Raw genomic sequence first — 11,770 nt, 5'->3', positions numbered from 1 at the left:
GAGACACTTTGCCCCCCAAAAGCCTTTTATTACCTGATTCCCTCCCTCACTTGGGAAACCTTTATTGGCTGATTGCTTTGTGCCAAGTCTACGAGCAGGTGAGCTACCCCCTGGCCCAGAAGAATGTGTAGTTCAGTGGTGCTTAAACCCTGCTCCTGGGGGGCCTAAGGGTCCCGCGGGGGCTCCTCAGGGGCCACCAGGGAGACAGTGTGTGTGCAGTGGGCGTGTCTGAGTGGTTGCGGTGTTACCCTGCCTCCCACATCGTTTCAGAACGGCTCTGCTTTGCTTTGTTCTGCATGTCGGCCTTCTGTGTATGATTCTATCCACAGAGAGGACTGAACTGTTTGTAAAAAAAATTTGAACACCATCGACCTAATGTTTTCCACTGAATTTATTCAGAATAACTTTTTATAGTGGTTCAACCCTTCTTCCAGCTTGTGTCTGGCCAACAAGATGACAGAGCAATCTGGCGGAGACATTGGCACCAGTCACACACAGAGTCAAACAGAGGGGACCCGGAAGTTCCAGAAAGACCTAGCGGGTCAAGGCTAGGATATTCACGGTCATAAGTATATAACACAGGAAGGAGGAGGAAGAGGTACCACATAGAAATTGATTCCAAAGGTACTCTCAAAAGAGCTCCCCAAATATTTTAAGCAGTGACAACGCTGCTGAAATAAGTTTATGGCCCCTAGAAATGCTAGAAGCTCTAAAATAAGCTCTTGAAGTCGTTTTAGACTTCAAGAATTCAAAATATTCAAAATATCAAACAGGAACTTTGCAAAGGGCAGGAGACTAGACTTTGCTCTCTTAACTTTGCCAGGTGTTTGTTAAGGCAAAACTTTACAGATCTAAGATAATCAAGGATCGACCAATTGCTCAATCCCTGAACTATAAAAATGCATCTACTGTAACCAATCAGAATATCTGGCTCATTCTCCTTTTATAAACATTTTTAAAGGATCCATATATTTGCATATGTGTAGAGCATTTCTGGAAGAGGCTCTAGAATGGAAACTTCATGGGGCAAATCTTTTTTACCCTGCTTTGTTTATAAATGTATCCCGTGATGATGGCTGGCATATAACAGATGTTCAACAGATTATGTGTTGAGTGGTAAAGGTGGTTGCCTCTGGGGAGTAGGGCTGGGAGTTGGTGGAACTATTACTTTTCAGCTTATACCCACAACGGGATTTATTCGTATGGGAATGGTGGGAAGAACGTCTGCTTCTCTCCTTGTACCTTTGCCTACAGAAGATGAAGACATTTAGACTGGACATTTAGATTCCATTGGACATTTTAGATTCAGGCAATTCAGTGTAGGAAAACTTGCGTGGGAACAGCGTTCTCTTGGGGATTAATGAGAGTTGTACTTTGTTTCCCACTTGGCTCTTACGTTTCTGTGGACAGTTCCTGGAGAAGAGACTACAGGGTGGTGTGTGGTAGCCTTCAGGGACCCAAAACTCATCCCAATCCTATGACACTGTAGTGCTTTTATTTACTTAGTCTACCGTGTGCATATATTATCTCTGAAAAGAGTGTATGGATAAGAAGATAATAGCAAAGTGAGAAGGGATAACGGGTTTTTTGGTCCACCTACACAACAGAATACTTATTTTTCATAAACACTGTTGAAGGCAATTTGTATTTATAAACAGAAGAGATCATAATAATTGGTTGGCAGAATGATTCGGTATGAAGAGGCTCTTTGAGAAAACTGGCTCATAGAATCATTAAATACTTTGGTTAGGATAAAAATGCAAAGGAGTAGAATTACCACTGAAAAACTGTGGTGTCCGAAACAGACACTAACACATTCAATGTGAATGGGGGGTGAGGAATCAGTTGCTATATAGTGTCTAAAATGGGATTGTAATATTGTCACATATATTTTGGAAGAGTTGCTCCTCTAGGAATTGAGTAAGGATGAACACTTTTGTTATTCTGAGATGGCTTCTGCCTTGTGTCTATGTGAAGCCGTATTGTATTAACAATGACGATAGCAATAATAACTAACATCCACTGATTGCTTACTGTGAAATAAGCACAGAAATTCTTTACATGTATTAAATCCAGTGAGGAAAGTACTGTCATTATCCCGTTTTACAGCTGAGGAAATGAACACACAGGTGGGCTTAGGTCACATACTACTAAGGGGGCAAGGTTGGGATCCCAGGTGTGCTAAAGTTGGCTCCTATGGCTCTAGAGAGACGATTATGCACATTTCTCCCCAGCACCATGTTCAATGACCTCATGCTGGCAGCTTGATATGGGTCACTGTGGGAGAATTTCCACCCCAAGAATTGGCAAATGCTGTAAATCGTGGGGGTTTTTTTGTTTATTTTTTTTCCCTGAGACGTGGTTGCTAAACATTTACTGACACATCACTGGATACGATTCTACCCCAGGCAGTTTGATTTCAGGGCATTTTGGCAAAGATGAATGTTTTCATGCCAAATTATTGATAACAGTATTAGACATTTCCTATTGCGTGAGCCACTTTTATTTGGGTATTCTGTTACTTCCAGACAAATGCACGGTAATTGATTCCTAGCGCTTCCTTATAGAGTTGTTATGAGGATCAAATGAGATGATGCATTTGAATTAGTGAGAATAGGGCTTCGCATAGTAAATATTAGCCATAGAAGAATGCCCAGCAGAGCTATGTCGCTGACGTCACTGCGGTCATCAATTTCAAACTGTTTCTCTACCTGCACAGGAACTTCCTTCACAGGAATGGCAAAACTGACCATATCTCTATTTTCTCTCTCTTCCACAGTCTATATCCTGGGGCAAAAAATAAATGAGTTAAGAATAGAAGTCATCAGGCTAATCCGTGCTGTTAGTTTACAGACCCGTTTTGCCAGTTCCATGCTCCGTGAAAACAAAGCCTGAACAACTGACCTCCCACCCTGCCTCTGCCCTGAGCTCCACGCCCCGCTGTGGGACCCCAGGGAGTGAAGCTGGATCGTGACCAGCAGAGCATCCGTAAGACATGACATCATTTGGCAAAACCCAAATCCGCATGTATAGGAGATGTGGTACTGTCATTTGACTGAGATGCTAAGGACTTTGGGTGAAAAACATAATGATCTCTTATCACCAGGAAGGCATTGCTCGTCTTTGTGGGCAGCCAAAAACAATGGCCACAACAAAAACAGCAAGATCAATGAAAAAAGGAACAACCTATAATTGCGGAGTGCTAACTAGATGTCAGGCGTTTTTCTAAGCATTGTATATGCATTGTTTTATTATATTATCCCAGCAACTCTCTGAGCGATGTACAGTAAGTGTCCCCATTTTTTAGAAGAGGAAACTAAGATTTAGAGATGTTGAATAACTGGCTTCAGATCATATAGGTGGCAAGAGGTTGAGGCAATTTGGAGCCCGTGACAATTGGACTCCAGAATTCTTGTCCCCAATGATAACATCATGTTGCCAAGGAGTCCCATTGAGGGAATGGAGCTAAAGTGTTGTCTTGGGGCTTCCAGGTTCTGAGACCATGGTCAGACAAGAATCTCCATCAAAGAACTCTCCTTGAACTGTGCTTCCCAAGACCTTCTCTGACCACTAGCCCCCTTAACCTATTGCCTTGGCTTTGGGTTACTTAGCACATCTATCCTTGAACACATTCAACATTTTTGTGTGTCTGGCTTCAGTATCAACTTCCCCTTCCTCTAAACCTGATGATGCAGTTACATTTCAGCTTTTGTCTGTGCCTTGAATACTGTCAACTCGCATATCTTATGTAAAATCTACCCTAGATAGCTGACTGAAGGCATCGACTCTCCTTCTTAAGAGTTACCCACTCCAGTTCTCAACAGACATTAACAATACCTTATGATTGAAGAACTAGGGCACTGTGTGTATAAAGAAAGAGGTTTAAAATATTTTATTAGAGAACATACATAGATATTGAACAACACTTAATTTAAACATTATGGCATCCATATTTAGAAGGATAGTATAAATGCTTATAATTTGAACAGTCACTTTATTAAACAAATAAAATAAATTCCTTTTGAAGAGTGGGCTGCACGATTCATAAAGTCCATTTTTCAATAATTTATTCATCTGCTTTATATATACTTTTGTTTTCTTAAAAAAAAAGTAACCAACATGATTGTTCACCATATCACATCAGAAACAAATGGATCTGTAAAAATGGCATGTAGAAAATGCAGAAACACTTAAACAGCACATTCTAAGGATATTGAATCCATTTAAAAGGAATTAAATGCTTTAGAAGCCATTGTAGTCAGCCTGGGAGTCATATACATGCATCCATACAAAATGGTGCAGCGAATTCAAGTATAACAAGTCACACACATGAGCATGTTTATCTGACATCAGAGAGAATCCTCCCTCCTGTAGCACAGAGCACAGACTGAACTCCCGGCATGATTCAGACGAACTTTGTTACATGGCGGGAAAGGGTGGTGAGATCAACTCAACCGACCAAGTAGCAAACCTGGAGAAGATGGATGTGTACGCAAGCAGTGTGTAGTGGAACTCACACCTCGTGGGGATCTTATTTGTCACAGCAATAGTAGGGGTTATAGGAAAACCATAGCAGCTGAACTCAGTCCGTCAGCTCACATTTGCTTCCCTGGCAATGTGGAAATGCCGTGTTTGTGTTTTGAACAGATCTAATGAGGCGACAAGCCATAAAGCTGCAGTAAACCGGGAATGTCCTGGGGTTCATGCTTAAATGGCATCAGCTTTATTTACTAAAACACAGATTTATTTTCATAGACAGAAGGAACCTCCAAATTTGTTTTCCTTAGTCCCAGAAAGTCAAGTCCCTCCTCACTGTTGCTTGATTGTAAAAGTGCAGCTCCAAGGCCTTCATTTCTGTTTCAGTTTCTCCCAACATCTCTGCTGCACTGGGTGTGGAATAAAACCCTAGGCCCCCTTCAATAATAATGTGCCCTGATACAGCGTTAGATACCCACCCTTCACTGATGGACGGTGGGAAAGGCAGCCTCTGGGGGTACTGTAGTGATCCAATTATTTTCTGCATTTTTTTGGTAGGAAAAACTCTTTCTTTGAAAATGTATTGCACGGCCATTTTCTTGCTAAAAAACAATTCCTCCATTTTTAAAAACATTAATTGCATCATCTAAGATTTGCTCGTTAAGACTAACAAAGCGTTTGGTTATTCTAACGGATTAGCTACTTCATGTCCAAGCAAATGTTTATTTGCACGACAAGAACTAGACTTGTTTTCTTCTGTTTAGCCATCCCCCTGTAATGCTGTGCTAAGCCTTGAGACCTAAGATAATCAGAAGACTGAGAAAATAAGGCCCTTCAGCCAAGCCAAACGCAGGAGCTCTGATACGAAAGGCCCTGGACTCATGATTTACTGGCTCGTCCTTGGTTCTTCCTTGGCTTAAAAGAAGAGTGAGAAGAACAGCCAGCGTGGTTTGCCTGCAGAGGACGTGAGGGCTGGGGAGTTGGCCGCCACGATGAGCAAGGCTGCCGTCCACTTGCCCTGGCCACTGGAGGAAGAGGCGGCCCAGAACATGCCCGGGGATCACAGCCCCTCCGCTTTTGCACGGGTGCATCCCTTCCTTGCTTGGAACAACTCCCGCTGTTCCCAATTCCACTTTGTCCTCCAGGATCCCACCAAGAGGTCACTATTTTTGAGAAGCCTTCTACCAAACTCCCATGGTACCACGTGAATGCTCGTGCTCTAGCGCTTACCACTGTCTGCTCTCATTGACTTGTCTGGACTCTGCACAGACCACAGGTGCCTCACCGGATATTGCAGAACAGATAAATGAGGGCAGGAGCTGCGTGTGCAAAGGCAGCTTCCTTTGCAGGAAGGTGATTTTGTTTGGCAGTAAGACTTCTACTTCTATCAATGTGCTAGAGTTTGAGGGACACAAAAGGAACTTCAGTGTTTCCCTTTTCAGAACAGAACAGGGGGAGTTGTACTAAGCTGACTCTCAAAACGTAGAGCTATTGTTCCTCAAATCTGTTTTCTTCATTCTCTTCACATTCAAAATCATCTCCTAAATCACTGTTGTCCCAGCGCTGACAAGAGTAATCTGCAAAGTTTGTGCCTTAGTCAGATGAATGCTGGATAAAGAAGGAAATCCACACGGCAGGGAAGACTTACAGGCTCCTGAGGTGGATTCAAAAGACAGTGGCTAGCAGGAAAGGGGGTTGGGATGGAGACCCACCCTCCCCTTCAATGGGCGGTAAGGACCACACTCATGAACATGAAGCTGGCTTCATGTAATGGATGTATGTCCCCTCCAAAAACAAGGCAGATCAACCTTTAATGAATTATATTAATACTCAATATACTAAACGTTATGCATCAAATTGATCAAAATTTTATCCTCCTGTAGAGTAAGAATTCTTACTCCAAACCCATGTCTTCATTTGCACAAGTTCAGACTTTGGTGAGCTGGTTCTTTGTAAATCGAAGCCCACGCTTATTTCCCTGTTCACAGCCCCGTCGCATTCTGCTTCCTATGAGGTGATGCTCTGTTTTCCATCTCCCAGCACTGAAAGTGTGGAAAACTCTTCTTTTCAATTTGGGCCAACACCAATCCATTCACCCCTGCCACAAGTCAGCAGCTGCTTCAAAACCCCAGAACACCGAAATAGACATAGACTGTGTTTGTACGAAGCAGAGTTGGGCCAAGGACCTCATCCCTGAAAGTGACTTTTCCCCTCTGTTTAAAACAAGTTTGAGATTCTGAGTCACGAGAGGCCGTTTGGCAGGGAGAGGATGGCAGCTCCTCGGCCAAACACCGCCTTTTGAGTCCAGCTGACTGCCCTGGGCAGGCTGAGTCGTGGTGAGCTGAGCTTGCAGTGTGGACTTTCCTATCCAGCCACTTGCCCAGAAGGGTCCTGGAGATCATTTAAAGGGGTCCACAGAAATGCCGAGGCTGTCACGAGCAGAACTTGAAATTAGAGCTAAGACTATGAGTTGGTGCTCCCGCGATGTGGGTTTTAATTCCGGCTGAAATCTAAACTGCCCCCGGGTCATGACTGGAATTTGCCATTTTGTCTTGTAAACACTTACTTCTGACAGTTCCCCAGCCCAGGTGGTGTCCAGCCCTATTTCCTGAGATGATTTTAGACCCAAGCTTTGCTTCAATTGCTCTGCTGTCTTCCACAGGTCAAAATTACTTCTCTTTCTTGTAACATTGGTTATGTAGACACATACACATCTTTTATGTAATGACTGCATCCTATAGACTTTCACAGAGCAATGATGATAACAAAATACTTCCTATTTGCCAAGTAAGTCGTCAGTGTGAGAAGGATTACAAACACCAGCACTGCGAACTCTTGTTCTGGGTCCTCTATAATTTGAAAGTTGGGTGGAAAGTCTCAAAGTAGCACAGTGAGTCTGACTTTTAAAATTTAAAACAAAATGTTCTGGTGGGGATATTTCTAACCAGAAGAAAATAGCATCGTGGAAGGTGTCAGGGGTCGGGGTGTGGAGAAATAACTGAAACTTGGATTTTGGTGGCCGGCACTCTAAATTTAGGAATGACGGCACCCAGGCAATGGTAAAACACCCATTCTGTGACTTCCTTTCTAGTGAAAGAGTCACTAGTGTCTTGAACTGGTGATGACTAACTTCTAGAAAGGATCAACCTGAACTAGGATGAAGAACAAAGGAAATGGACTTATTCCGTCTTTTCCTGCACGTGGAGTTTTCAGTGCTTTAAGATACCATAAAGGTGATCTAATTTATAATAATGTTTTATTTATATAGCACTTGTGAGGGGAAATGACAGGGAAAGAGGGCTAGCATTTATCGGGGGCCTACTGTGATTTCACACGTTTTATCAGCACATGAGGTGTTTTCACCTCCACCATTTCATTTGCTTACCCATTTCACAGATGAGGAAGACCAAGGGGCCAAGAGAAGTCACATGACTTGTCCAGGGTCACTCAGTTAGGTGCAGAGTTGCGGCTTGAAATTAAGACCAGGCCTTGTGGCTCCCAGGCCCCTGCTTACAGAATCCACCAGTTCCCCTCCTATGATGGGCTCTGGGGTAAAGTCAGGCCAAGGGTTCAACAAACTGGTGCCTGCCCACACAGGTGAACCCCAGAAAAAGGTTCACAGAGAGCTCAACTTTTTCCAGTCTTTTTTTCCTGAACTCCCTTACGACTTTACTGTTTTTATTCTTCTCACACCCATATCACTGTGTTGGTTCTCTGTGAAAATATTTCTTTGGTAACGCGACTGTAAAAATTTATATTTTACCATGTCAAAAATGTGCAGAGGGCTTGGCACATAGCAGATGCTGGAAAAATGTAATTTTTACTCTTCAGAATTTATCTCTACATATTCCATCACAGTGCCTTGTATGCAGCAGACTCGTTTCATTGTCTGCAATCTTGGGTTAAGTAGGTGTGGTAATACTGGAAAATGGATTGCTTATGGCTTGTTATACCCCAGAGACAAAAGTAGCTATTTTCCTCCCTCCACATCTGATGAAGAAAGCATGTGTTTTGACTCAGGCTTTACAAGCTGAAGCAAAGTTTCTGTTGCAGGATGGCAGCTCTCGTGTGCTGAAGTTTAGGGATCAAGGTTGTATGCGATGTTTGGAATAAAGAGGCAGAGGGTCAGGGGAGCTCTTAGGAATGGAGACAAAAGCAAGAAGGGGACCCCACTGTTTTCTTCAATGACTCCCTAATAAATGTTTAACTCCGTTATGAAAGTATATAGAAAACTAGCAATAACTTGTTATGTAAATATTTGTAATCCTTGCTTGTTTTGCTCTTAAAAATACTTCATCAGCCTACTTTTTAACAGCCTTCCTACTTATCAGATTGAATTGGAGCATCCTTATATTTTATTAAATCTGCTCATTTATCGACCCAGTCAGCAGTGCTCCCTCTTTCCCAGGTCTTTACAACCACTGTCTCCTCTGCTATGACATTGGGCCTGGGTGGGGAGGACGCTGGGACTAAGATGCATTCATACTGATGCTCAGCTTTTGATTAATATGCCCAGTGCCTTCCCACCCTTGAGACTTCAATTAGCCAAGCTGCAGAGCTAAAATCTTTTCACTATTAAGGTAAGGCTGGGTTTAGCAAAAGGCATGGGGACCAGAGTGGGGAAGAAAAACAGTTCTTTCTTTTTACTGGATAAATCAATAAGCCATTGCGACACACATTCAAACCTATTTTTGGATGGTTTTGGCTTAAATACACTTAATGCTTTTGTAGGACCCGCCTTTTCATGTGATTTTTCCTCCTGTAATTTCTAGATTGGATTGAAGCTGGCAAACCACATCACTCTAGACAAAACTGTGTTCCCTTGTGATAGATATTGTGGAACCAGGAACACTTCCAATATGAGAGTCTCTGGGGAGGAGACAGGTGGGACGGGAACCGAAGTGGCATTGTTCTTCGTCCGGAAAGGATGGCAACAGACGCTACGCTGATTCTTCCAAATGAGGATAAATGCTCGTGCTTCTCAGCAAAATCCAGGCGGAAGAGAAGGCATCTCTCTACGGCTGTCAGGGAAGCACCATGTAGGTAATAAATTTGTCTACAATGAGGGGCTTGGGGGGGGGGGTTGATGAAACAGAAATGGGACCAGGCCAAGGTACTGTAATGCCACACAGAATGGGCAGTGGGACCCAAGATGCAGGAGCCACAGCAGCTGAGATTGTACCACTACAGTCACTAAGGGTGTGGGCAGTAAGATTGGGAGGTGGTCTTCAGAAGGTCTGAATGAAAAGGCCTCTGAGCAGGGAATGGCTGTCTACATCCTCATATCCAGTCAAGTCAGTGGACTTTCCTCTACTCTTAGGCTGTGAGACAAAGCAGAGTACAAGCTAACTGGAGGCTGGTTGGCACCCATCTTCCAAGCTAATCCTGATGCAGGGCAGGCGTCATTGAAGTAGTACTCACCCACTGCTGGGATTGGGGCCCCGTGGTGATCACAGCCTCCCATGTGCTCCTCAGTGACCCAACTCCCAGAAATGGGTTCTGCCTTTGGTTCTTTTTTCTTTTTTTTTTGGCCACAAGGCATGTGGGGTCTTAATTCCCTGACCAGGGATCGAACCTGCGCCCTCGGCAGTGAAAGCACAGAGTCCTAACCACTGGATCACCAGCAAATTCCCTGGCTTTGGTGCTTGATCCCATCTTGCTCTGTCTCACCTTCTCTCAGGGTCTAGAGTCTGTCCCCTTCATTGATGGCTCCGGGGAGGGATCCCGTGCCTGTGGGTCTGGAGACAGTCACTAGCCTGGGATTCCCCGCTGCTGGGTTCTGAACCCTGATTGGAACCAGAAGCCTCTTGTCATCAGCTATCACCCGAGCCTTCCTGGTGGAGCATCTGGTGCTCCCAGGAACCTGTGGTCCTGGTCTCCCAGCCCCTACCTGTAACTAGCGCTTGAATTAGTGGTCCCTTGCTTTCTCCTTGCCTGCTTATGAGGGGTCCCAGTTCTCCGAGATGACCACCCAGGTGCTGAGGACTGCTGTGGGCATATGAAGTCATGTGACACTCCCTGTCCTCCAGGAGTTTTCATCTAGTTGAGAAGACAAAACCTATATAGGTAGAGTGTAAAGTACGTTTTAAAGTGAAAAAATAGTTATGGATTTTAAAAAGCAACAGAAAGATCACAGTAAAGTGCACAAGTAGTTAAATATATTTTATAGACAATCGCTGTAGGAACTTGGAGAGGGTGATCAGGAAGGGCTGCATTTGAACTTCTGATTTGGGAAAAGAATTGTGGAAAAATTTTTATGGGCAGAAAGAAGGCAGTGGGAAGGGAAGTGTTATGGGCTGTATTGTGGCCCCCCCTAAATTTTGTATGTTGAAATCCTACTCCTAGTACTCCAGAATGTGACTGTATTTGGAGACAGGGTCTTTAAAGAGGTAATTGCAGTTAAATGAGGTCACTGGCATGGGCTCTGATCCAACAGGACTGGTGTCCTTCTAAGAAGAGGAGATTAGGGCACAGACACACAGAGGGAAGGCCGTGTGCAGACACAGGGAGAAGCTGGCTGTCTGTAAGTCAACGAGAGGGGCCTCAGAAGAACCAACCCTGCCGACACTTTGATCTTTGACTTCCAGCCTGTAGACTGTGAGAGAATAGATTTCTGCTGTTTAAGCCACTCAGTGTGTGGTATTTTGTTATGATGGTCTGAGCAGACGGAGGGATTACGAATGCTTGGAGCTGTGTCAGCAAAAGCAGGAGCACGTTTGGTAGGAGAGGACCCTTTGCTTGCAGTAGAAAATCTCCCGGTGCAAGGATATGATGAAAGAATAGAAGGAGTCCAGGAGCAAATGGGCTGGTGGGATAGAGACGGGGCACAGCAGCACCAGAAAAGAAGGAACACCTTGCACGCAGTTGAGTTTTGCCTACAGTATTTCTTCTGGGGGAATAATCATTGTTCATGCTAACATGAAACCAAGTTTACAAGATTAATCAAGGCCTCAGAGGCCCTAAGGCACACATGAGAGGGAAGTGAAAGGAAAAATAACAACAACAACAACAAAGGCAAGAGACAAAAGCTGAAGAAGAGAAAGAGAAGGGGACTTTGCAGGATCCGTAAAGACTTCCGAACTGTCTGAGAGTGAGAGGTGGCAGCTGGTAAAAGGAGAAACACACATCTTGGGGGGGGCGGATACCACTCCTGACTCTTCTGAGATGTGACTGCACATGGTGTTTGTAGCCTTCATTTGGAACTAATAGTATAAGAAGACAAAGACAGCAATCTGGGCAGAGGGTAAGGGTCCTTGGGGAGGCCTCGCTTGTGCTCTCAACCAGCGGGGGGGTG

Source organism: Balaenoptera borealis, assembly GCF_965194805.1.
Source record: "Balaenoptera borealis genome assembly, chromosome: 8".
Classification (NCBI taxonomy): domain Eukaryota; kingdom Metazoa; phylum Chordata; class Mammalia; order Artiodactyla; family Balaenopteridae; genus Balaenoptera; species Balaenoptera borealis.
The sequence above is the reverse complement of the archived record's forward strand: the minus strand, read 5'-3'. Positions refer to the sequence as shown.